This window comes from Protopterus annectens, chromosome 3.part0 (assembly GCF_019279795.1).
Source record: "Protopterus annectens isolate FY-2018-M chromosome 3.part0, PAN1.0, whole genome shotgun sequence".
NCBI classification, from domain to species: domain Eukaryota; kingdom Metazoa; phylum Chordata; order Ceratodontiformes; family Protopteridae; genus Protopterus; species Protopterus annectens.
The window spans coordinates 1,763,166,900-1,763,194,105 of NC_056731.1; positions in this window are offsets into that span (position 1 = coordinate 1,763,166,900).

Genomic DNA, 27,206 nt, shown 5'->3' on the forward strand with positions numbered 1-27,206 from the left:
CTTCTGTGTCACTGTTAGACAGAGCACAGTATACTAACCTTGAAAAAGGCCATAGCAAAATTTAAAACGGGTGTCGAAAGCCAAACAACTTCTACATAGGATTATAAATTACCTAGGGCAGATAGCCTAGTACTAACCTATGCACTAACTCCAGTTATTCAGGACAGGGGCATGTACACGACGCGTGAACGGTCACACGCACTTACATTACATTTGGCCAGCATTACACAGAGAACGAAACTGACGCATGGTCTCTCGCAGATAAACGCATTCCAATTTTCAATTTACCAAATGCCAGCATTACAGAGAAATAAAACGAGTAATTATCAAAAATCATTCTACAATACAGCCCCCATAATATAATATAGCAATAAATACAAAAGAGCTACAGTAATCAATTAACAGCAGCAAACAGGGTAGCACATGGCACATGCGCACACAAAAGGTATACAATCTATCAATGTGCAGTCAGACACTTGCAAGCACAATATAAGGTCTATTATGATCCTGAGGGAAGACTAAATTTGTGTTCACTTATTTATTTTTCAAAAGGGGATGACTATACAGTTTGTCATGTAGCTTGAGACCATGGCTGTGGCACCAGTTGTCTGTTGCTATGAGGCCCCTTTTGGTGGATGCTTGTCTGCTGGCGAGTCAATTATTGCACCCAGTTTGCAGTCATCTGTGTACTTGGTCAGCCACAGTCTTTCCTTGTTGTCCTGTACCTCGACAAAATATATGCCAAACAAGAGAGGTCGGATCTTGCCAGTGATGGATAAACTAAGGGTCTAGAGAAGAGTGTGTGGAGTCTGTGTGTGTGGAGTCTGTGTGTGTGTGTGTGTGTGTGTGTGTGTGTGTGGAGTCTGTGTGTGTGTGTGTGTGTGTGTGTGTGTGTGTGTGTGTGTGTGTGTGTGTGTGTGTGTGTGTGTGTGTGTGTGTGTCTGTGTGTGTGTGTGTGTGGAGTCTGTGTGTCTGTGTGTGTGTGTGTGTGTGTGTGTGTGTGTGTGTGTGTGTGTGTGTGTGTGTGTGTGTGTGTGTGTGTGTGTGTGTGTGTGTGTGTGTGTGTGTGTGTGTGTGTGGAGACTGTGTGTGTGTGTGTGTGTGTGTGTGTGTGTGTGTGTGTGTCTGTGTGTGTCTGTGTGTGTGTGTGTGTGTGTGTGTGTGTGTGTGTGTGTGTGTGTGTGTGTGTGTGTGTGTGTGTATGTGTGTGTGTCTGTGTGTGGGTGTGTGTGTAGAGTCTGTGTGTGTGTGTTTGTGTGTGTGTGTGTGAGTCTGTGTGTGTGTGTGTGTGTGTGTGTGTGTGTGTGTGTGTGTGTGTGTGTGTGTGTGTGTGTGTGTGTGTGCGTGTGTGTGTGTGTGTGTGTGTGTGTGTGTGTGTGTGTGTGTGTGTGTGTGTGTGTGTGTGTGTGTGTGTAGAGTCTGTGTGTGTGTGTGGAGTCTGTGTGGTCACTTTATTTCCTCTAGTACTATGATTACATGGCTTCTGATAGATATAGTTTACTTTGCCCAAAATTGAAACACTGTCAATGGTGTCTTCAGTGAGGGTGATTTCTCCTCCAGGCTGTCATATATATGGATGTGTACATGCATGCAATATTGGGAACACTGAACACATGTATTTATTTTGCATTTGAGAATTCTCATGCATTTCCTTTGGCTCTTCTCTCCCACATTGTAACAGTACTCATGGCAGGGCACAGTCAAAATAGTGCAAGACAGGGATATCAATTTGAACCAAGGTATCGACCTGGCGAGCCAAGGAAGCAGCGCCATTTGTGCAACAGTGGTCAGCATCAACCGTGCGGACCCTGATTACAGCAGTCTGTCAAGTATGACATGGTGCCTATGTGGGAAATGCACAATGATGACCACGTCACTCGAATGCCTATGTTGTGTGTCTTCTCCACGAGCAATTGAGAAATGGGCAGAAGTAACGTCAACTTCAGGTCACAATGCATGCATAACTGTGCACCCACAGTTTGACTCTGCATGCCTTTATACCCACAATTTAAAAACTATATTCAGGCTTCTGTGTCGGCGTAGAGGGTGTTATCAACTACCGCAGTGGACAAACAAGTACGTTCTCTGTCAGTGTGTCTCTGTCAGTGTGTCTCTGTCAGTGTGTCTCTCTCTGTCAGTGTGTCTCTCTCTGTCAGTGTGTCTCTCTCTCAGTGTCTCTCTCTCAGTGTCTCTCTCTGTCTGTCTCTCTGTCAGAGTGTCTCTGTCTGTCTCTCTGTCTCTGTCTGTCAGAGTGTCTCTGTCTGTCTGTCAGAGTGTCTCTGTCTGTCTCTCTGTCTGTCAGAGTGTCTCTGTCTGTCTCTCTGTCTGTCAGAGTGTCTCTGTCTGTCTCTCTGTCTGTCAGAGTGTCTCTGTCTGTCTCTCCCTGCCTGCCTGACCACAGGATTGCTCTATATTTCAGGTTGTACCGGGTTGTGGCATACCGTGCATATGTGTTGTGGGTGCATAACAATCGAAGGCTGGGATTTGGAAATCGAATGGTGCTACCCGCTTGTGTAGTGTCACGAATTCAAGAACAGTTTCCATGTGCAGATGATGATTCGTACACAGGATTTAGAGCTTTTGAGGGACTTTGGATTTATTCTGAACACTGACATGTCTATTGTTAGCTGTGTATTTCCTGTTCACAGTTGAAAAATGGTTTTACTTGTCAAATACTGTATACGCTACCTTATTATGAAGTTTGTACACTAATAAAGTTAGTATCATTGACTTGGATACTTAATGTGTCATGTGTACATTTGTACATCTGTCTACCATTGCCTTAAATTGATGCTGCTCTGAGAGCAGAGTGCGTACTACAGCCCTTTTCACTGTTGTATATCATGATGGTGATTGTATTTTTTTATAGCAATATTTCTGCAACTTTAAATCACTGGCGAATGTCCACCTGTGCAACTGACGTCCTTCACACCATGCAGACAAAAGTGTATGTCCTACTTTAAGTGGCTTTTAATTATGTACAGGTCCGATCACACTGCCTATGCAAGACTAATGAATCCATAAGTTATTAGGCCTTTTCATTGTTGGCATACAATCGCTATATGCCATCCTGTGTCTTTTCATTAATTTGTAGCACAAAGTGTTTTTGTGGTAAGGAGAAATTCACCTCAATGAAAAATGCTTTCACATTGCTCATGCACAAAAGTAGATGTTTACAGTGCCCCAGTTTAAATCGGAGTCAATGCAGACTTCCATGTGTCGTGTAAAGGCTGTAAGTGAGGATACACTTTGATTGCAGAGAGAAGGCGGATGCAAGTGACACTGACAAATGCATTGCATGACTGTCACACAAGTAGCCATTATTAAATTTGGATATGTCATTGCACATCGATTTTTAACCATTAAGTCATACAGGTTGTATGAAGATCAATGAGTGTAACTAGTTTAGCAAGAATTGTGTGTACTGTATGATTTGATATAGTAATTTCTATTTTATTAGGTGATCGTCAAAATGCCTTCCTGCTTTGCAATCAACTGTAGTATGCGCCAAGACAATCTGCCACGGGGGGTATCATTCCATCGGTTTCCACGGGATATCAACCTGTGTAGACAGTGGGTGATTAACTGTGGTAGAGATGTTGGTAGCATACGAAGTTTGTTAAGGAAGTTTTGGGTAGTGCAAAGCCACGACATTTCCTCTGCTCTCAACACTTTGAGCAGAGCCAGTTTCACCTTGACTACCAGCAACAGCTACTTCCTGATGAGATGAGACCCAAGCGACCAATACGGAGATTAATAAAAGCGGCAGTACCATCTATTTTCTCACTTTCGAGCAGCAAGACATGGACATCTTCAGTACATCGGTTGGAGCAGAAACAGCAGCAGAAGGTGAGTATCAGTAGATCAATGAAAGGTTTAATGAGTCAATTGACGTTTGCGTACCGAGATACTGGCACTGCATGTGTTTCAAATTGCAACAGTTAATTGGATGTACTTTTTTCATGCAGCTTATTGAAGACCTTCTGAGTAAAACGCAGCCTACATTGCAACACCTTATGACAGAGCAACGGTCTGTGCAACGCAAGGTGAGTAATTGCATTACCTCTTCAGCGCACAAATAATTACTCACTACTCAGGTGAATGTGTAATTTTAATGTGCCTTACTTTTTGTATATCTTGCAGAGGAAGCATGTGCTGCTACAGAATCAAAGGGATGCAGATAATGATGCGTCAAGACACACTGTGGAAGACCGAATGGAAGACTGTCAAGCGCATCAAGAATGTGTGGAAGTAAGTTTAGATGAAAACCTACAGTAATATGCGATACTGGATAAGCATTCAGTTTGTGGTTGGCTGAGTAATAGTGTAAATTACAAAATTTTTATGTAGTTCATTGTGACTCCCTTGACTTTGAGTCCGGATGTCGGCAATCAAAATGCTTATCCTGTTATCATAGAGTGTCTGTAGTTAACTTTGTCATTAGTCATGCATTGACTGATTAACACTTATGTGATTGTAGGTTCAAGCAACTGATTTGTATGAAGAGGTAGTCGAAAACATGGAAGTATACACAATGGAGACTGGGATTTGCAGTCAGAGTACAGTCGCATGTCAGACAAAGTTTCCCCAAAAGAAAGGTAGCAGCATAGGAATTCAAGTGAAGCTAAAGGACCTTGAAACAGTACCACGCACTATGATTGATGCAGCTGTACAGGTTCCAGAAGTAGGAGTCTCACCACTGTTAGACCACACATATTTTAAAAAATCGAAGGATGTACAAACAGAATTGAGTGCAGACAGACCACAACACAGTTTCAATAATGCCAATCAGCACCTGATTGAGATTAGATGTCCCAATGAAAAGGACAAAAGTTGCACTGAAGAGGCCACATGTAGCTCTAGTGCATACATTGCTGCCGAGATGACACATTGCAGTACTCCGGTCAAGCTATGAAAGGACGTCCATAACACTAGCATGCATAACACGAGCATGCATAGCAGCTCCTCACTTTCTCAGTGGACAGATGATGTGGAAAAGGATCCAGACTGGTTGTACACTTCTGACAACTTGTCTACATCAGAGATCGAAGACACAGTGCTGGAACAGGACGAAGACGAGAAAATGGTTGGAGAATCAAAGTTCATTGTCTTTGAGTCCTGCCTGGATTGCCTGTTGCTGAAACTGACTTGTCCACAATGCCACACCTCTGCTGTGGAACTGAGGAAAGTGAAGTTGGGATCCTATGTCTCAGTGAATGTTTCATGCATTAGTGGACATGAAGTTCTCCATTGGGAAAGTCAGCCCTTAATTGGCCGAATGCCAGCTGGCAATCTTCTACTGGCATCGTCTGTACTTTTCAGTGGAAGTACATATGCACATATAGCGCGATTCAGTGCTTATCTAGGACTTGAATTTATAAGTGAAACCACATTCTATTTGATTCAACGGGAGTATTTATTCCCCGTTTTGCAGCATACTTGGACACAGCATCAGTCTCGTCTGCTAGAAGATGCAATGGGTAAGGAAGTAAGGTTAGCTGGAGATGGGCGGTGTGATAGTCCAGGCTATTCTGCAAAGTACTGCTGCTACAGCATGATGGACCTGGATTCTGGATTCATTGTAGATTTATGCCTGGAGCAGGTCAGCCGAGGTGTATCCTCAGTGGCACTGGAGAAGAAAGCTTTTAAGAAGTGCATGAAAAACTTGATGGATAAAAATGTTAATGTCAGCCTTGTGGCGACAGACAGACACCCTGGAATAAGGTTATTGATGCGCACAGAATTTCCAAATGTGGATCATCAGTTTGATGTGTGGCATATGACCAAAAATTTGACTAAGAAAATCACTGAAGCTGGGAAAAGGAGAGGCAAGCAAGACTTACTGCAGTGGTGCCACAGTATTTCAAATCACCTGTGGTGGTGTGCTGAAACATGTGAAGGGGATGCAGTAGTACTAGAGGAGAAATGGTTGTTGTTGCTCTATCATGTAACTGACCAACACAGTTGGGATGGTGGCAACAAGGTTTCCTGTTGTGGACATGAAATGCCACTCATCAATGGAGACGAGACAAAGTGGCTGGAAGAAGATGATGCCTGTCACAGTGCATTGAAGAGAATTGTTGCTAACAAATTTCTCATTAAAGATTTGAAGCACATCACCAAATTCTGCCATACTGGTGATCTTGAGGTGTTCCATGCATTACTATGCAAATATTGCCCCAAGTTTGAGCACTTTAGTTTTGCAGGAATGAAAGCAAGAATCATACTTGCCATCCTGGATCATAATGAGAACGTCCATCGTGAGCAAGCAGTGGTGAGATTCCCTACAAAGAAGTCGGCAGCAAAGGGAGAGCTAAGGTATCGCGTGGTGTACCCAAAAGCAAAACAGGAGTGGGTAGCCAAACCAATATTTGAGAAAAGAAAGTTTGACTACATATATGACCTGATGTTGGAAGTTATAAAAGCTAAACGAGGGATCTTGGAAACGCAACCCATGTCTATACCTGACATACCAAAGCATATTGCTAAGTGTGAACGTCCTGAGAAGAGTATGGTGATTGCTAGACATATTTCACGATTCGGTGACTGTAGTAAACCTCCAGGTTGAAACAGCACATTTACTAATGTGGACTGGGTACTGAAGTGTGTCTGAAAGGGAGGTACAGACTCCCATAGTCAGACACACTGACGTCCCGCTCACCAGACTGAGTAACGAAAAGGTCACAGTAAGCTGCCTGTCGGGCGCTAGAATCCGCCACATAACGCAAGCACTCAGGTCTCTCAACAGCAGGTACAAGTACGACTCAGTCATTGTCCACGCTGGTGTCAACGAACTGAGACGTACCTCCTTGGACTACATGAAAAGAGACATTGAGGAGCTCTCTGATTATGTAGCCCAGGCAGGTATGACCCTGACCTTGAGCAGTATCCTACCTTCACCTAGAATGATGCCACAATACAGTGATAAGATGATCAGCTGTAATAAATGGCTTAAATTCTGGTGTCATTCAAAGGGGATCCAATGTCTGTCTGCCTGGGATGACATGCTGGACAAGCCACGCAGCATGAGGGACAGCTTGCACCTGTCACCCCTAGGCTTCCGGATATTGGCAAAGGCTCTTGCCACCCCCATAGTGCCTTTTTTAGGCAAGGCGCAAATTCTAAACCTACCACCCTAGAACACAAAAAAGGAAAAAAACTAAGGGTAATGCTGCTCAATGCCAGAAGTCTCAATCTCAAGATGCACACACTCGAGGCCCTTCTCAGTATGGAGAACATCGATGTCTGTGCTGACAGAAACCTGGTTCAAGGCTCCTGAGAGCACTATCAGGTTTCACGTCATATCATGCGTTCCGGCCCCAAAATCCGGACAAGACAAAGAAAGGAGGGGGGTGTCCATATTCATAAAGGACACCCACACCTCAAGGTTGGTGGCAATGCACGATGCATCGGAGACCATCCAGGTGCAATTAACCATAGGCAAGACTGCTCTGCTATTTGTAGCATGTTACAGGCCACCCTCTCAAACTCAGGAACCTCACATGGCCTTCCTGAAAATATTGGAGGGGATAAATGCATCTCCAAACACCATCATACTAGGTGATTTCAACTACCCTAATATAGACTGGGAACACTACTCAAGCCCAAACACTCTAGCCCAAAGGTTCCTGGAGTTCATAAACTCAAATGCCATGGAACAACTAGTCACCATCCCCACAAGAGGAGAAAACATACTTGATCTCATCATCACGAACATGGGATCACAATGTTCAACACCGGAAGTATATCCCTCACTGGTGAGATCAGATCATAAACTAATCTCGCTGGAGGTCCTCATCCCGCCCCCACCTGAAATAAAAAAGACCACAGTGAAAAACTTCTCAAAAGCCGACATCACACTTCTAAAAACTAGTGTGGTCTCCTTTAAGGCCCCTGAGCCAGTGGTAAACATTACTCAAACCGCTGAATCACTTACAAATGCCTTCTACCAGCACCTACAGGACTGCATGGATCAGGCAATACCAAACAAAACTAAGACTCTTTGTACCAAAGGCAAGCGTCCAGTCTGGTGGACCCCAGCCATAAACAAGCTCTACAACAAAAGGAGGAAGCTACTACAAGATAGAGCAAAATCCTTGAAAGGTAAGACACCTTTGATCATAAGTAAAAAACTAAGAGCTCTCATAAAATCATCCAAGGCAAATTTTGAGAGAAAAATCGCCAAGGACTCAAAAGACAATCATAAGGCCTTCTTTAGCTATGTTAGAAACCTAGGAGGAAACTCCCAGATATGCTCAGAATTCGTTCAAAATGATGTGAAGATTACTGAACCTACACACATTGCCAACATACTGGCTGACAGGTTCAGTGCAAACTTCTCCCCCCCTCCCCCCAAAAAGAGATATCTATACCAGAGGATTGTAGCCCCCCAAACATCTCCAACGTCCAGGTGAGAACTGCTCTCTCCAAGGCAAAAAACACAACATCCATGGGACCGGATGGTGTCCCCGGCTGTGTGCTCCACGAACTCAATGAGGACTTAAACCCGCAGTTAGGACAGCTGTTTAATCTTAGCCTCACCTCAGGATACGTACCCAAGGAGTGGCGCACGGCGACTGTGGTCCCACTTCACAAGGGCGGTGCCTCCACCGACCCTGGAAATTACCGTCCCATTAGCTTGACAAGCCTTATCTGCAAAGCCATGGAGAGGATCATAATGGAACTCATAAATAAAGACATAGGGAACTTGCAGACTTTGGATCCAACCCAGTTAGGCTTTGTCAAAGGCAGATCATGCCTTTTAAACTTGGTTGACTTTTTCGAGACAGTCACCAAGGCCATTGATGAGGGAAAGGCAGTCCATACAGCCTACCTCGACCTGGCAAAGGCCTTCGACACAATACCCCACTCAGGTATCATCGAAAAAATCATCAGCTTGAATGTAAACCCATACATCACAAGATGGGTTGCAAACTGGCTAAGTGACAGAACCCACAGGGTCAGAGTTGCTGGAGCCTGTCACAAGTGGTGTCCCACAGGGCTCAGTCCTGGGTCCACTCTTGTTCGGCATCTACTTTTCTGAAGTACAAGCAAACACAGGAGGGTTATGGCTGAAAGTTTGCAGATGACTGCAAACTGGGCGCCATAGTCGAAAACACATCTGACACAGATATCCTTCAGAAGGGCCTCACAGAAACGGATAACTGGTGCCAGAGCCATGGCCTAAAGTTAAACGCCAAGAAGTGCATAGTCATACCCTTCGGGAAAAACAAGGTTACCCCTAGCTACCATATAGGTGTCAATGCACTGAGCACAGAAGAAGTGATAAGGGATCTGGGGACCCAGGTTGACAGTAGCCTTTCGTTTGACACTCATGTTGCTAAAAGTAGTTAGGAAAACCTTCTACATTGCCCACCTGATCATGAAGGGATTCACATCTAGATCAAGGGAGGTCATCGTCCCCCTGTACTCATCACTCATTAGACCTATGATTGAGTACAATGCCCCATTCGGAATGTATCTGACCCGACACCTGCAGCAGCTGGAAAGGCCCCAAAAGTTCCTCACCAAAAGGATAAAGGGTCTCAAAAATATGTCTTATGCTGCCCGACTGAAAACTCCAGCTCTATTCAGTCTCATACCACTTGCTCAGAGGTGACCTGTGCCTGACATATAAGGCCATGTCAAACCCAGATTTGATGAATATGCTTCACCTCAAAAAATCTAGATCCCTCAGAATCACAAGGGTGGGAGACTTAAACCTTGACACGGTTATTAATAGAATGTGCTGGAGGGACAGATTCATCACCCAGAGACTCCCTATGCTGTGGAACAAAATCCCGGTACATGTGAGGCAGAGCACCTCGCTGGCCTTGTTCAAGAGGAATCTTGACCAATGGATGGGAGATCGCAGATATACCCCAGGGATAACTTCAGTGTCACTGCTTGACAGAGGCACAGCAAAATAATAGGCATAGTTTTATTCAAACTAAAGGGGTGGCGAAAGCCACATAACTATGGGCTAGGCTTATAAATGCCCTTGGGCAGATAGCCCAGTATGAACCTATGAACCTAACTGTTTTGTGGTTCTAACGACTGCTAGAATATGCAAGATTAGCCCTGATTGACCAGTTGTGACACCCATTGGGATGCACCCGGGCATTCAGTACAGCTTCAGAGATCTTACTGGAACACATGTGGGGCGTACCTCAAATGCACCTGTTTGTCTTTTCCAACAGGCAATTAGGCTGGCATTGCAAAATGACAAGGCAGTGATAAGTGATGCCAGCTCCACCTCTTGGCAGGGGAATTGTCTGCATGCTGTACCACCCTTCAGAGTCTTTCCAAATGTGCAGCTGAAACTTAAGCTGGAAAAATTGTACATCTTTAGGTTGACTCAATACTGGTCGAGAGCCCTGGTTCCCTCTATGGTCAATCACACCTAGTTACCACAGTCAGTGGACCAACTAAACACTGTAGTGATCATAGATGAACAAGGCAATCTTGCCTATCAAAGAGGAAAATATTTTTCATTAAGTTTCGAAGTTTTTCGAGACACAGAAAAGTAACATCCACCTAATCCTGTATTGTGTAGTAATGAATACAGAGGGGTGCATAATGAGCTATAAACGGACTTTTTTATATATGTCTGCATTTCGCAACCTGAATGGACCGTTATACAGACTACTTCATGAAGGGGGTTCTACATTTAAGAAAACATATGAAAAGGACACCTACATGGGTTTAACTAGAAGGAAAAAGTACTGAACAGAACCCCCTGTGAGACGTGTCAAAGACTCACCTAAATGTATGTACATGAAGCAATGAAATTTGACGGGCAGTAATCTTGGATGGGAGGGTCTCCCGTCAAGTCGATGTAATGTTTTTGCTGAAGACCAAAGCATCCTTCATGGCAATGGTGATAGACCTAGTCAGGAACCTGTTATGCATACTGTGGATGTTCACAGACTAATTAGGATTTGTGCACATATCAGAGTGTGTAAAACAGTTGATTTTGTCTTTGCACCCCCTGGCTGTGTGGAAAAGTAGTGGTCATACTCCACATTTCAGCCTCTTTTCTGCAAGGTAATTTCATTTGGCTACCTGTACCATGGAAACACATTGCATGGAAGTAGTACAGCTCACTACAGAAAATGAATGGCCTCTTCAGGGGACTTAAGGGACGTGGGACCACCACCAATGCTATCATTGAAGTAGCTAGTTGTTCCATCGATGAGACGTTGTGTAAAAATGCAAGCAGGGCAATCACAGTGGGCAGAGCTAGATTGGAACGGGCTGTCGTCCACCTTTTCCTAGGGAAACATCTAGCAAAGAATAGAGTTCATGGTGAGCTGCAGAAGGCAACCACATGGAATAGTACAACAGTGCAACTGGAGGACATCAAAGTTGTGTGAATTGTTACCCGAAAGATGTCCATGCCTTCCATGTTGCAGTATTACTTCACACACTCCCCATCCTGTGATGCACTGGCTCCTGTGGGTGGCATTGGACAATGTTCATCGTGCATACAGCTGCAGTCATCACAAATGGGTTGTCCTGCCATCAGGAGATCTCCTTCAGTCGGCAGTATTCCAAAGTCCTTGTCCAGTGTAGTTTGTCTTTACTTCTTCCCTGACGTTAGTGCTGCATGGGTATAAAGGAAACAGCCGAGGCAATTTTCTTCACTATTTATTGCCGCGCGGTGCCCGAAGCAGTTTGCAAGTGCCGGTTGGACAGCTCATGAGAACTAAATATCAGCATTCCAAAGTCATCTAAAAAGATAAGTACCCCATTGGGGATAATTTTCTTGGCTCAGACCAATGTCACTAAAAGCAGTAAAAGGTAATTCTATTTCTTGTGGGTAGCAAATGCATCATAGGGATTTACATTCCCTTTGCATACCTTGCTTAGGCCCAGAACACTACGTGTATGCCTGTCACTTTAGTGCTTCCAGTATGCGCACCATAAAGCGTCGGGGTGAATTCGCTGAAAATATTTTTGTAGAAGATTTGAATTTTACAATGTCGTCTGATATACCGACTACGCATTTACACAAAACACAAGGAAAAGGCCAAACACATGCGGTCCGCGGCTTCTACCAACACCACGCTTAAGCCGACCTCTAGTGTCCCAGTTTGCAGCGAGACTATGACACAGCCTCTACCTACAGATGACAGCTCTTTAGCAGTACCTTGGGTACTCGAGGCTGGTGTCGGCCAAAATCTTACCTGGCTATACCGAAGCCTCCTTTGCTACTGATGCTGAGACAGTCGAGAAATCTGCCTCTTCTCATGGCATCTTCAGACCTCCCTCTACCTTCTCTATAAAGGCCTTTACCAAGGCCAAGGCTTCCAAACACCCCAGGAAACCATTTGGTAAGGGCCCCTCACCTGGAACCACAACGAAGAAGCAGATGCTTAAAATGGCTGAGGACTTGATTACTCATATCAGGGGTACTCGCCCACCCCCACAGATAAAAGGCCTAGAGTGGAGGAATAATCCCTGTCCTCAGAACAGGCTTCCATCATTTGAGCTTACAACATAGGCCTCTGGCTATACCCCCTGTTTTGGATATAGTCTATGGTCTATTCAGAGTCTTGTATTTCACTCCGGATTTGTTGCCATGACATTTCATGGGCACTAACCTGGGACTGTAGGGTCTCCCATCTAGTCGATATGTTCTTGCTCAAGACAAAACCGTCCATGGCAATGGTGATAGACCTATTCAGGAACCTCTGTTATCCATACTGTGGATGTTCACAGACTAATTGTGTTTTATGCACATATCAGTGTGTAAAGAGTTGAGGATTTTGTCTTTGCACCCCCTGGCTGTGTGGAAAAGTAGTGGTCATACTTCCACATTTCAGCCTCTTTTCTGCAAGGTAATTACATTTGGCTACCTGCGATGGAATCACATTGCAGAAGACCATCGTGTTGAATGCATGGAAGTAGTACAGCTCACTACAGAAGACCATCGTGTTGAATGCATGGAAGTAGTACAGCTCACTACAGAAGACCATCGTGTTGAATGCATGTAAGTAGTACAGCTCACTACAGAAGACCATCGTGTTGAATGCATGGAAGTAGTACAGCTCACTACAGAAGACCATCGTGTTGAATGCATGGAAGTAGTACAGCTCACTACAGAAGACCATCGTGTTGAATGCATGTAAGTAGTACAGCTCACTACAGAAGACCATCGTGTTGAATGCATGGAAGTAGTGCAGCTCACTACAGAAGACCATCGTGTTGAATGCATGGAAGTAGTACAGCTCACTACAGAAGACCATCGTGTTGAATGCAATGTCTAACATGGTGCTACAATGAATTCATGTGATGTGAAATGGAGTCTACAAATGGGTTATGGATGGTTTGTGATGTGTAATGTTATGGTTTCCTGACTTGATGAATATAGCTAAGTGGATTGGGTCTTAAGTTGTTAATGGATAGTAAATTAAATGGTGTGTGTCTGATGGTTAAATGGATGGAATTGATAAGCTATGTAAGGTAGAATTGTATTACTGATGGTGTATGGACTGGTTATTACATGCAGTCACTAAATGTATCTTTTTGGCTTAATCTGTGAATGGTATGATTATAGTCCTGCACATTACACACTTGGAAAGTGCCATTTTCAATGGAGTATCAATCCAAGCATGAAATAGTGAAGCATTCATAGCATTGAGGGCGCAGGTTGTTAAGTAGGGATAGTAGTTTGTAACAAGTTGGTCCGGGTGAAACTTTTGTTTGGTTGTGGTCATTTGGGAACAAGTAGCTGAGCATGCAAGTTTGCAATTTTGAGGTACATGGTGTTCCTGCTGTTGAGCAGTTAAGGCTCTGGACAAATGATAATATTTTATGGAATGTGTACTGGTATTGTGAAGTGAAAAAGTTTTCAGAAATAGTGAAGTGATAATAAAGTTTTCAGAAATAGTGATGTGTATGTGTGCTGCTAGAATTAAATAAAATAGCAAAGGTCAATCGATTGGCATAACTTGTGTAAGATCTGTCATGTTGTGCAGATGTAGACCAAGAGACTGCTATTGTGGAATGTCTCGTCTTAGGCTTGATTTGCAGTACTATTGTGTGAATGATGGAGCGGTATGAAGTTGCGTAAGATTCCTTTTTATTTGTCGGCAGCTGGAGCTTGTACAGTGTCTAAGGACTGGTCCTTGGTGAATAAATGTATGCATGTAGATTTTTTTGGCTGGGCAAGCGTCACATGCATCTGGAAGACTGTTGGATGCATCTGGAAGACTGTTGGATGCAACTGGTGATGTGAGTGGATCAGGCTGTAGACGTAAGTATTGTGGTGTGAGTGGACCTCTGTGATGCTGGCTACCTTGACGAGGTACAGAGGCTTTTCACAATAGTGCTGTGGGAATTGCCACTTTTGCACATTGTAAACCAAAAGCCAGCTAATCTTGTATGTCTGAGGGATCAGTTGACTTCTGGTACATTTTTAAAAATTAAATGGTATATGATTGCTATAGATTTGTAAGGTCTATTAAAATAAAGTGTTTCATACGTGATGGATCTTCATTACGCTGCAGTCTTAATGTATACAGGGTATTATATTTAGAGATAAATGGATATAGCACAGACTTTGTAAATTGAGATGCTGTAAAGCTAAAAATGTAGTAAGACCATGGATACTAAGCGTGAAATTCTGAGTAAACCAATATATGGTGCAGTATATGTAGTTGACCATTGCTGGAACTGTGAAGTCCAGCCAAATAAGTTCACTAATCTCACTATTAAGAGCCCTACTGATGAAGTACAGTAACGGCTACAAAAAGGATAATTTTGCAGTGACCATGCGTAGACAGTAACAGGATGTTATTGCATAAGACTATGTCTGGCACAATTAAAGTGCAACAATTTACAACTGGTATGCATTACCATAAGTTTTTTTTTAATATTGACTCAAAGCATGTGGGTGCTGTCATGCAGGTCTGAAATTATTTGTTTATAGTGTATCATCTGTTGGCTATTTAAACAGGAAGGGAAAATAAGTGGCAGACTATTGCTTTGCAAAGCAGGGAACTATTGCCAGTGCTATGTTGCTTGGTTTTAAATTTGACAGGAGTAGTGCAACAAAAAAAGTCTCCCACTAAGGAGGAAAAGGCAGACTAGCAAACAATACATTGGTCTGGTCACCTGCTGTGATGAGCTGTCAATCACATGCAGATAATGGCTCAAATTACCCTTGGCTGTTTGACAGCTAGGGAAGGTAGGTGTGAAGTGGGAGGGGAGATTCCTTGGAGAGCTAGATTCCAGCCTTCACAAAAGAAAGCAAGTTAGCATTTGAAAGGAGACAAAGCTAGAAAATGCACTTTTGTGTTCTGTTCTGTAGCATTTGCACTGCTTGTGTTTCAAGTGGTCATTTAAAAAGGATAATAATTTAACTGGATTTGAAGACTGCAGTGAATGCCTGTTAAAGGGGCACTATGCCGTTTTTTTTTTTTTGCTTGAGCAGTTTGTTTACATTTTAGCACTGTTTAAGTCCCATGATCACCCAGAGGCAAGGTTTTCAAACTGCCTTCTTACCATACTGCAGTTCAGATTACACAAACTCTCAGCAGGGGTGGCTTTCTTAGAGGAAGTGTGAAAAGGTTACATTTCAAGTATGTCCTTTTCTGTTTACCTTCCCCCATCTATGGCAATTAGATTTGCTGAAATCACTGCATTTCACTCAGCTAGATAACCTGTCTTGTCACACTCAGAATTGTTGCCTCTTTAGCACTGAATTGCTATGTACTTTATTTACTATGTACTTGTTTTGATAAACTAGGTCTAATAATTATTCAGGCCTAGGCAGTAGTATTTCTGTTTCATGTTTGTTACATTGCATTACCTTTTTTTTTCTTTTTTCACTTTGTTTCTACCAATTATTGTGCTTCTGTGTTTTGAGCTTGTACACCTTTGTTGAAGGCTTGACTGAAGTGCAGTTAGTTTACACTCTTTAGCATTTCACAGCTGAGGCAAATGCAGTATATGCTTTTTTTCGTATACTTTTTATTACCACTTCTAGCATACTACCATGGTGCATTTTTTTATAACACATAAAAAATTTCATGCTTTGACCAAAGTCTCATGCCCTTGGTCATCCTATATCTTGACAGGTTATAGTCGCTTTTTCTGTATGCATGTGCATATGTATGTATGTATGTATGTATGTATGTATGTATGTATGTATGTAACAATCTGTCTTTGCATTCTTGTGCTTATAATACAATTGCCTCTACCTATTTTACTGACTGGTTTGAAATTCAAGCATTCATGAATATCTATACCTTCTTTATATATTCTGCATATCTCATAATGCATGTCTTTTTATTTACAATACACATGCAGTGCACATTCCTGCTTTACAAGTGCACTGAAAGGTTACTAGTCTACTGTAATTCTGTTGGTTTTCTCTAAGGGGCCCCTGCTGTGTCTCAGATTGTGAGCTCATCAGTCTACTTTCACAGTTGCTGATACAATAATATTTCCCACAAGTATTCATGTGTGTGTCTCAATATGTGCTTTATGTCTATCTCACTCTGTTTATATATCTATATCTATATATATAAAGGCCATTTCCCTTTGCTTTCCCCTATTAACCTGGTGAACTTGGACTAGGCTAATAGCCCTGGAGCATTTACAACCTAGCCCATAGGATTACCCTGGCATTCGGCCATCCGACCTGAGTTCCCAGTCCCTCTGTCAAGTAGAGTCACTGGAGTAATCCCCAGTGTGAATTTTCTAATTCACATCCACTCATTAAGATTTCTCTTGAAGAGGGCCAGTGAGTTGCTCTGTTTGACATGTATGAGAAGTCTATTACAGTGCATGGGCAGTCTCTGGGTTAAGAACCTGTCCCTCCAGCATGTTCTGTTGAGTGTGGTTATGAGGTTGAAGTCTCTGCAGCATATGGTGCGGAAGGATTGGGATTTCTTTACATGTAACATTTCTAACACAGCCCACTGGGTTAGACATGGCTTTGTAAATCAAGCAGAGATTGCTTGTAAGTAGCCAATATGAGACAGAGAATAGTTTGGAGTTTTTTGAGTCTGGCCAATATAGGACAAGTATTTAAGGCCTAGGATCCTCTTTGTGAGTTACTTTTGCAGTCTCTCCAGCTGTTGCAGGTATCTAGTGAGGTAAATTCCAAATGGGCCATTGTACTTAATGACTGGCCTAATGAGTGAAGAGTATAGGGAAACAATCACCTCCTTCTTCCTGGATGCAAAACCCTTAGTAATGAGATGTTCATAGGTTCATACTAGGCTACCTGCCCTAGGGCATTTATAAGCCTAGCCAGAATGTGTTTGGCTTTTGCCACCCATTTTAATTTTATTTTGCCATGCCCTTTTTCGAGGTTAGTATACTGTGCCTCTGTCTAACAGTGACACAGAAGTGATACCCGGGGTAAACCTACGATCTCCCATCCACTCATCAAGATTCCTCTTGAAGAGAGTCAATGAGGGACTCTGCCTAACCTGGACTGGGATTTTATTCCAGAGTGAAGGGAGCCTCTGGTTTATGAATCTGTCCCTCCAGCATGTCCTATATATTTCAGTGCTTAGGTTCAAGTCTCTCGAGCGCGTAGTTCGATGGGATTTGGATTTTCTGAGGTGCAGCATGTCCATTAATTCCGGGTTGGACATGGCTTTATACGTCAGGCACAGATCGCCTCTGAACAGGCGGTATGCCACTGAGTAGAGCTGGAGTTTCTTTAACCGGGCAGCATATGGCATCTGTTTGAGCCCTTTGATCCTCTTGGTGAGGTACTTTTGGGGTCTTTCCAGTTACTGCAGGTGTCTGGTAAGGTACATCCCAAAAGGGGCATTGTACTCAATTATGGGCCTGATGAGGGATGAGTAAAGAGGCATGATGACGTCCCCTGATCTAGATGTGAATCCCTTCATGATTAGGTGGGCTATATAAAATGTTTTTCTAACCACTTTGGCCACGTGGTTGTCAAATGAGAGATTGCTATCAACTTGGGTCCCCAGGTCCCTACTTACTTCTTCTGTACTTAATGGATTACCACCTATGTGGTAATTTGTGGGCACTTTGTTTTTGCCAAAGGAGATGACTATACACTTTTTGGCATTTAGCTTGGGGCCATGGCTCTGGCACCAGTTGTCTGTTTCTATGAGGCCCTTTTGGAGGATGCTTGTGTCGGCTGGAGAGTCGATTATGGCACCCAGTTTGCAGTCATCTGCGAACTTGGTCAGCCACAGTCCTTCCGTGTTGGCCTGTACCTCCGAGAAATATATACCGAACAAGAGAGGTCCCAGGACTGAGCCTTGTGGGACACCACTTGTAACTGGTTTGGAGTCTGACATGGCTCCAGCAATTCTAACTATGTGGGTTCTGTCCTTGAGCCAGTTTGCAATCCATCTAGTGACATAGGGGTTTATATTTAAGCTGGTGAGCTTATCTATAATGCCCGAGTGGGGTATTGTTTCAAAGGCTTTTGCGAGGTCCAGGTAGGCTGTGTGGACCACCTTCCCCTCGTCAATGGCCTTGGTGACTGTTTCAAAGAAATCAACCAGGTTTAAGAGGCAGGTTCTGCCCTTAACAAAGCCGAACTGTGTAGGATCCAGTGTTTGTAAGTCCCCAATATCTTTATTTATGAGGTCCATGATGATCCTTTCCATAGCTTTGCAGACCAAGCTAGTCAGGCTTATGGGGCGATAGTTTCCAGGATCCATTGAGGCACCACCTTTATGGTGAGGGACCACTGTTGCTGTACGCCACTCTTTGGGCACATATCCTGTAGTAAGGCTGAGATTGAACAGTAGTTTTATGTTTGGGTTTAGCTCTTTTTGGAGTTCATGTAGGACGCAGCCCAGGACACCATCTGGTCCCATTGATGCTGTGTTTTTTGCTTTGGAGAGGGCGGCTCTTACCTGAGCATCAGAGATGTCGGGGGGGCAGCACTCTGCTGGGATAGATATTTGCCCTTTTGGTGGGGAGGGGGGGGGGTTTGCGCTGAGCCTGTCAGCTAGGATGTTGGCAATGTCTGTGGGTTCGGTGTATTTTTTGTCATTTTGGACTAATTCTGAGCATATCTGGGAATTACCACCCAGGTTCCTAACATAACTAAAGAAAGCCTTGTGATTATCCTTAGTGTCCTGTCCAATTTTTCTCTCGAAGCTGGCCTTAGACAATTTTATGTGTGCCCATAGTTTTTTGCTAATACTGATCACTGATGCCTTCCCTTTTTGGGATTTTGCTCTATCATTTAGTAGCTTCCTCCTTCTATTGTATAGTTTGTTTATGGCTGGGGTCCACCAGACAGGACGTCTGCCTTTGGAGGATTGGGTCTTGGTTTTATTTGGGATTGCATGATCCATGCATTCCTGAAGGTGTTCACAGAATGCGTTTATAAAGGATTCTGCGGTCTGGCCCGTATTTTCCACAGGCCCGGGGGCTTTGAAGGATTCCACCTCAGTTTTGAGGAGTGTGAAATTTGCTTTAGAGAAGTTTTTCACTGTGTTTTCTGGGCAGGGGGTGGGGTCGGGATGTGAATATCCAGTGAGATTAGTTTATGGTCTGATCTTACCAGTGAGGGATACACTTCTGGTCTGGAACATAGAGTCCCCATGGTGGTGATGATCAGGTCCAGTATGTTTTCCCCTCTTGTGGGAGTGGTAACAATTTGTTCCATAGCATTTGAGTTTATAAATTCTAGGAACCTTTGGGCTAGGGTGTTGGAGCTAGAGTAATGCTCCCAGTCTATGTTTGGGTAGTTGAAGTCGCCCAATATAATGGTGTTTGGAGAGACCTTCATATTTTCCAGTGTTCTCAGGAAGGCTGAGTGGGGTTCCTGGGTTTGGGAGGGTGGTCTGTAGCAGGCTATAAACTGGAAGGCAGTTTTACCCACTGTTAGTTGCACATGGATAGTCTCTGATGCTTCGTGCTTTGCCACCAACCTGGACTTGTGGGTATCTTTGATGAATATCGATACTCCCCCTCCTTTTGTGGTTCGGTCCATGTTTTGGGGCCAAAAAGCATGGTATGAGGTATAACCTGGTAGTGCTGGGGTGCTCTCGGGAGCCCTGAACCAGGTTTCTGTTACTGCACAGATATCGATGTTCTCCATGCTAAGGAGAGTTTTGAGTGTGTGCATCTTGAGGTTTAGACGTCTGGCGTTGAGTAGCATTACTCTTAGTTTCTTATCCCTTGTGATACCTATGGAGGTGGGTTTGTCTTTTGAGCCTTGCCTAAAAAAGGCACTATGGGGGTAGCAAGAGCCTTTGCCAATATCCGAAAGCCCAGGGGTGACAGGTGCAAGCCGTCCCTAGCGAAGCATCGTGGCTTGTCGAACATATCATCCCAAGCTGACAGGCATTGGATCCCCTTTGAATGACAACAGTACTTAAGACAATTGTTGAAATTGATCATCTTGTCTTCATATTGTGGCATCATTCTTGGTGAGGGTAAGATGCTACTCAAGGTCAGGGTCATACCGGCCTGGCCTACATGCTCAGAGAGCTCCTTTATGTCTCTTTTCATGTAGTCCAGGGAGGCACGTCTCAGGTCATTCACACCAGCATGGACAATGACTGAGTCATATTTGTACTTGCCTTGGAGTGACCTGAGTGCTTGTGTTCTGTGGCGGATCCTAGCGCCCGACAGGCTGCTCACTGTGACCCTCTCCTTGTTCAGCCTGGTGAGCGGGACGTCAGTGTGCCTGACGATAGAGTCACCTATTATAAGTGTATCAGGTGTGTTGTTTAGTCTTAAGGGCTGTGACTGTTTGGCACACTGGCTTTGTGAGATATGTGTTGCACGTGTTTTGTTTTGGGGTAGCGTCTGCTTGGGTGTCTGCTTTGGAGGTCTCTGCTGCTTCGGCAGATCTTTATTTAGAGCCTCCGAGTATGTTTTTGTGTGACTATGTGTTTGGTTTGCTGTCTTGGTAGGTCTATGTGAGACTGGAATTGTAGTGAGTGTGGTTTCCTTCTCCTCCTGACTGGTTATGCCAGTACTGAGTTGAGAGAGCTTAGCCTCCAGTTTGGCTATATGGTTGCATCTCTCACTTGTTGGAATTTGTTGGGAGGAGGAGAGGGTTGTCTGTGTACATGAGGCAGTTGTAACATTGCCTCAAGATTCCCAAATTCACCAGCTGGACCGGAGAGGAGATTAACAACTGACCTTTGGACATGCTAGAATAATATTGGGAATTCCTTAATAATTGAAAACCAGGGCCACTGGGGATTGAGGGTGTAGTGCTTTTAATTTTTAGTGCTGACTTATATAATTGCTTTAGTGAGCAAGTGCCAGGTAACTTAAGTGCAATGTGTTACAGGTAACTTAAATGCAAAAACGACAAACAGTAACTTTCTTTCAAGTGAAACAAGGAAATAAGTACAGTAAGCAATGCAGATATCACTGGTGATCCACAGAAGCGCTGAGAAGCCGCGCATTAGGTGGAATTAGCATTCCAGGGAAATAACAAGCAAACAAACAACAAGCATATAAACAAAGCTAGATTCAGCAGGCCTGGATCTAGTCTATGCTACAGCAAACAAGGTGTACCAATTTCAGTAAGATAGAGTTCAAATAGTCAGGCACTATAAACCTTTAACCAGAAATTCCCAGCTCAGAAGGGCAGAGTCCAGCCTCTTCTCCCACAAGAGTGCAGACCACAAACCTTCTTAATGTAAAATAACTGTCCTGAAGCCCAAGTGCTTAAACCAGAACTAATACACTTTAAGAATAACAGACACTGGGCTCTCAATCAGCAGTTCCCAACTTAGAAGGATGAAAGCTACCTGTCCTGCCACCACAGTGCATGCCACATGTGCCACATAGAAGGACCTTCTTGACCACAGTGGCAATGTGATGGTCAAAAGAGAGGTTTTGTATACTAACAACCCTCCTCTTACCTCACAACACTCAGACTTGCGAGTGAATCACTTATATATCCAAACTGGAAGCCACCCACTCTCCAGCCAAGAGCAGAATAGCTGGTCACAAGGAGAATGTCAACACTTGCACCACACCACACCACATGGAACACATAGCCCTCCAGAACACACACCAGCACTGCCTTCACATAAGAACACAAACCACACATCCATCTTCACGGAGGCTCTCCATAAAAATCTATCCAAACAGCAGAGACCTCCAAGGCAGAACCGCACTTGACCACCACAGCACAACACTAATCATGGATACATAACTCTGCTAAAGAGTGTGCCAGTCAACCAAAGTCCCTAAGGCAAAACAGCATGCCCAACACACTAGTCATAGCTGACTCGATAGTGAGCCATGTTCATAACATTGAATTTCATAACACTGAGACCAGAACAGTGATAATTCAAAAAATTGAAAACCCAGAACATTGAAAACTCAGAAAATTGAAAGTGTGCTTCATGACACTCAAAACTACATTTCACAAATTAATAAGATCCTGGCCACCACCACCACCTAACAAACACACTTTCTACTATGTTTCTGCATGGGGGCAAGGCCATATCCATATATCACTATGTCCCCTTTCACCTTCAAACCAGTGAACTCATTCTATATAAAAGAACTCAAACTCAAACCATGCTCAGCTTCAGTATGATGACCTTCCAAGTGAGTACCTTAAAATAGCAGACAGTAGCATTGCCCATCTTGTCTCAATCCTTATAAATAGGTCAGTCCGGGAATCCCATAGTCCCTTTCTTTGGAAACAATCACACATTATCTATCTATACAAAATAGGAAATTCAACAGACATCACTAACCTTAGACCTAAAGTGATCGTAGGTTCATGTGAGAATAGTAGGCTAATTGCCATGTAGCCAGAATCAGACTGTCTACTCTGTGTTTATGAGGTGAAGAAAGTAAATATCAGGCTAAACCTACCATCTCTGAAATAGTGGAAAAACATGGCTTCCATACCTACCGCAGTACTAACACTGCACCTCTAACCCTTATAGATACTGTTAGCAAAGAAAGAGATGATGACCAACTAGTATCATTCTTATTTCTTTGTTTAAAGCCTTCAACACAATTTGTCACAACTAACTCAAACTTCAAATGTCCACATTTGCCCCCAGATTCATGAAGCTCAGCGCAAGGCCGGTGTAAGGCTTGCGCCGGCAGTGCAGTGTATAACTGGTGTAGCAGTGCCACATGCATAGTAATGAGTGTGCGCCGCAACCACAACCACGTGCAGAGAGCACATGCGTGAGCCCAAGTAGGATGCGCCCGTAGGCGTGGCCAAGCCGGCAGGTGAGGAGCAACCTAAAGTGCTGACTGTCACAGGCCACCTGCAATAGTAACCGCACCAACCAGTGTCCGTGGATAATGAAACGTACGCAGAGTATGCAACATAGTACCCGTCCACACAAAACGGAGAACCAAACATTAATCCACGAAGTCCAAATTGTACCCGTCCAAGGAACAAAGGATACGCATAATACCATGTCCGTCACACAATGCACTGTCAGCAGGCATACCCAGTGAAGGTGTACCGCAGCATGTCAGCGCGCCGCACCTACACACGAGTAGCCCCATGGGCATGGTCACCAGCAGTTCCACAGTGGTAGTGAGAGTACACAGCTGGGCAGCCATGTCTATATAACAACCAGAAATAAACCAGATACCCTAAACACAGACAAACATGTGCATAGCAACATGTGCTAGACCAACAACGCACCATCGCATACACATAGGATGGCGTATACCGAAGCGGAATATCCAGAAGCAGAACCCATGCATGCAAATGTAATACATAACAGCCCCGTCATAGCACGTAACCCGCACCCATGTACGACCGTCCACCCAATCCAGCTAGCAGCCTTGCGCAGCTGCACACCTACACACAGTGGGTATACCCCAAATGTAGTATGAAGTATTGTCCTAGGCAGTGCCACGCGTGCAAATATGTACCCCACATGTCAACATCCCACCTCAGGTACTGATATCCAAATGGCCGCATGTGAATGTGTCGGCAGAATGCGTACATCCCGCATGTGGTACGGACCTGTCGAAACCCCATAGGTGTTCACACGCCACGGTGTCCATAACTGTACACATCTGGACAAAGCAGTATGTGCAGCCACTGTACCGATGATTAGCTATGCAGACATGTCAAACACAAGACATAGGGTGGAACATCCACCCACCAAGCAGGACACCCCAACAGGGTGCCACATGCACAGAAAGTGAAGGTGGGACATCACATGTAGATAATAGTGGTGCCGTATGGCCAAACACCCACGGCCAATGCAAAGGATTGAATAACACGTATATGCCCGGATGAATGGGTATGTCATAGCATGCGAATAGCCTAAGCTATCCAACATAATAGCCATGCGTACCAGATACAAACTGCCAGTAACACGCAGTAGTAATGCAGGAAGGCATACACGACTGTGGGAATATCACAGGACATATGGCACGTGCCAAGCGTCGACGCATGACACAAATGTCCAGGATGGGGCCCCCTGCAAAGAGGAACACATGCCAACCACACCCCCCCACTGATGTATCGGCAGTAGAAACACAACCCAAACACACACCAACACCACCGTCCATCCCACGATAGCAACGGAGGCCGGTCAAAGACCACCATGATGCATGCACAAACAGGGACACATGTAACCGTTGCTCCGACAACCCCCCACAGGCCACCGAATAATAGTATGGACATACGCATGTAATGCTGCGAAGGATGTGTGGTAGTCCTCAGTATCACAGAGGTAGGTACACAGATACACTGTAACCAACCGTGACATATGTGCACTGTACACAGCATACCTGCAGGTAATACATAGTTCAATCATGTGCCACATAAATATCCACGTACGAATGAGGACAGGGGATAGACAAGTGTGAATGGGACAAACGCAGAACATGGCATATGTATGGTAACCGGCACCACCCACAGCATTGTATGCCAATAGCAGAAGCTATTGTAGGTTGACTATCTTCAGAGGCAGCTGGAAACACACACACACCTCACACACACACAGGGAAGGGCCGGGAGTTGAACCTATGCCTACCTACATGAACACACTACAGCATGATGCATTTACAGAACACGCTACCGAGATTACTGAGCACAGCGCTGTCAGAGGCATACTTCTAGGCGGGTGACATCATCCGTAAAGGAATAGATGCCGATAGCCAAGGTATGTGTTGCGAAGCGTCTAAAAGCATGACTATCTCCAGAGGCAGCTGGAAACACACACACACGGGGAAGGGCCGGGAGTTGAACCTATGCCTACCTACATGAACACACTACAGCATGATGCATTTACAGAACGCGCTACCGAGATTACTGTGCACAGTGCTGTCAGAGGCATACTTCTAGGTGGGTGACATCATCCGTAAAGGAATAGATGCCAATAGCCAAGGTATGTGTCGCGAAGCGACTAAAAGAACTACTCTCTCCAAGGGCAGCTGGAAACACACACACACACACCTCACACACACACGGGGAAGGGCCGGGAGTTGAACTTACGCCTACCTACATGAACACACTACAGCATGATGCATTTACAGAATGCGCTACCGAGATTACTGAGCACAGCATTGTCAGGAGGCATACTCCTAGGTGGATGATATCATCTGCAGAGGCAAGGCAGCCGATAGGGAATGAAGACAGAGTGCGCAGTCACACAGCATGTTACCATCCCAAGGTGGGCGTACAGTAACGCGGTAGTGCTGCACTCAGGAATACCAACTAACTACGGAGCACAACATCACGACATGGATACGGGATGCACCACAGACAGTATACCCTATGAGAGGGCAACCGGCGTGCATGATGTAGGCAGCCATTGTGGCATATCAACCACATATGACTCACCTGGACAGCCACCATGGCTATGCAGGATGTCATTGGCCATGGCTACACGCCTAGTAGCAGACATCGGTGCCGACTGTACTGTGTTCCCACGAATGGCGTACTGGGCATGCCCTCACACCTAGCGGTCGCGAAGGGGAAACATACATGCACACGGGGTATAACCACAGACGTGCATGGTGTGCACTGTACTGTGTGTCCATCTACACAGCTGCTTACTGGGCATGCTCACACACTTAGAATTTGCAGAGTGCAGACATGCATACACATGGGGTGGAATCATGGAAGGGCAGAGTGTGGACCGTCGTGTGTCCACCTACACAACAGCAACCCGGCATGCTCACACATGTGGAGGTTGCAAAGGGGGAACATACATGCACGGGGTATCTTCACAGACGGGCGGTGTGCACTGTACTGTGTGTCCATCTACACAGCTGCTTACTGGGCATGCTCACACACTTAGAATTTGCAGAGTGCAGACATGCATACACATGGGTTGGAATCATGGAAGGGCAGAGTGTGGACCGTCGTGTGTCCACCTACACAACAGCAACCGGGCATGCTCACACGTGGCGGTTGCAAAGGGGAACATACATGCACACGGGTATCTTCACAGACGGGCGGTGTGCACTGTACTGTGTCCATCTACACAGCTGCTTACTGGGCATGCTCACACACTTAGAATTTGCAGAGTGCAGACATGCATACACATGGGGTGGAATCATGGAAGGGCAGAGTGTGGACCATCGTGTGTGTCCACCTACACAACAGCAACCCGGGCATGCTCACACATGTGGCGGTTGCAAAGGGGGAACATACATGCACACGGGGTATCTTCACAGACGGGCGTGGTGTGCATCTACACAGCTGCTTACTGGGCATGCTCACGCACTTAGAATTTGCAGAGTGCAGACATGCATACACATGGGGTGGAATCATGGAAGGGCAGAGTGTGGACCGTCATGTATGTCCACCTACACAACAGCAACCCGGGCATGCTCACACACGTGGCGGTTGCAAAGGGGGAACATACATGCACATGGGGTATCTTCACAGACGGGCGCAGTGTGCACTGTACTGTGTGTCCATCTACACAGCTGCTTACTGGGCATGCTCACACACTTAGAATTTGCAGAGCGCAGACATGCATACACATGGGGTGGAATCATGGAAGGGCAGAGTGTGGAGCTACTACATGACAGAGCAATATCACTACCAGGGAAGGCATCACTGATCAATACTGGCATTAACATACGATCACTCATACAATCATCCAAGGCCGCCTGTGGGAGAGGACTCGCAAAGGACACATAAGACAACCATAAGGCCTTCCTTAGCTATGGTAGGAACATGGGTGGAAGCTCACAGTTATGCTCGGAATTAGTCCAGAATGGTACAATGATCACTGAACCCACCGACATTGCCAACATACTGGCAG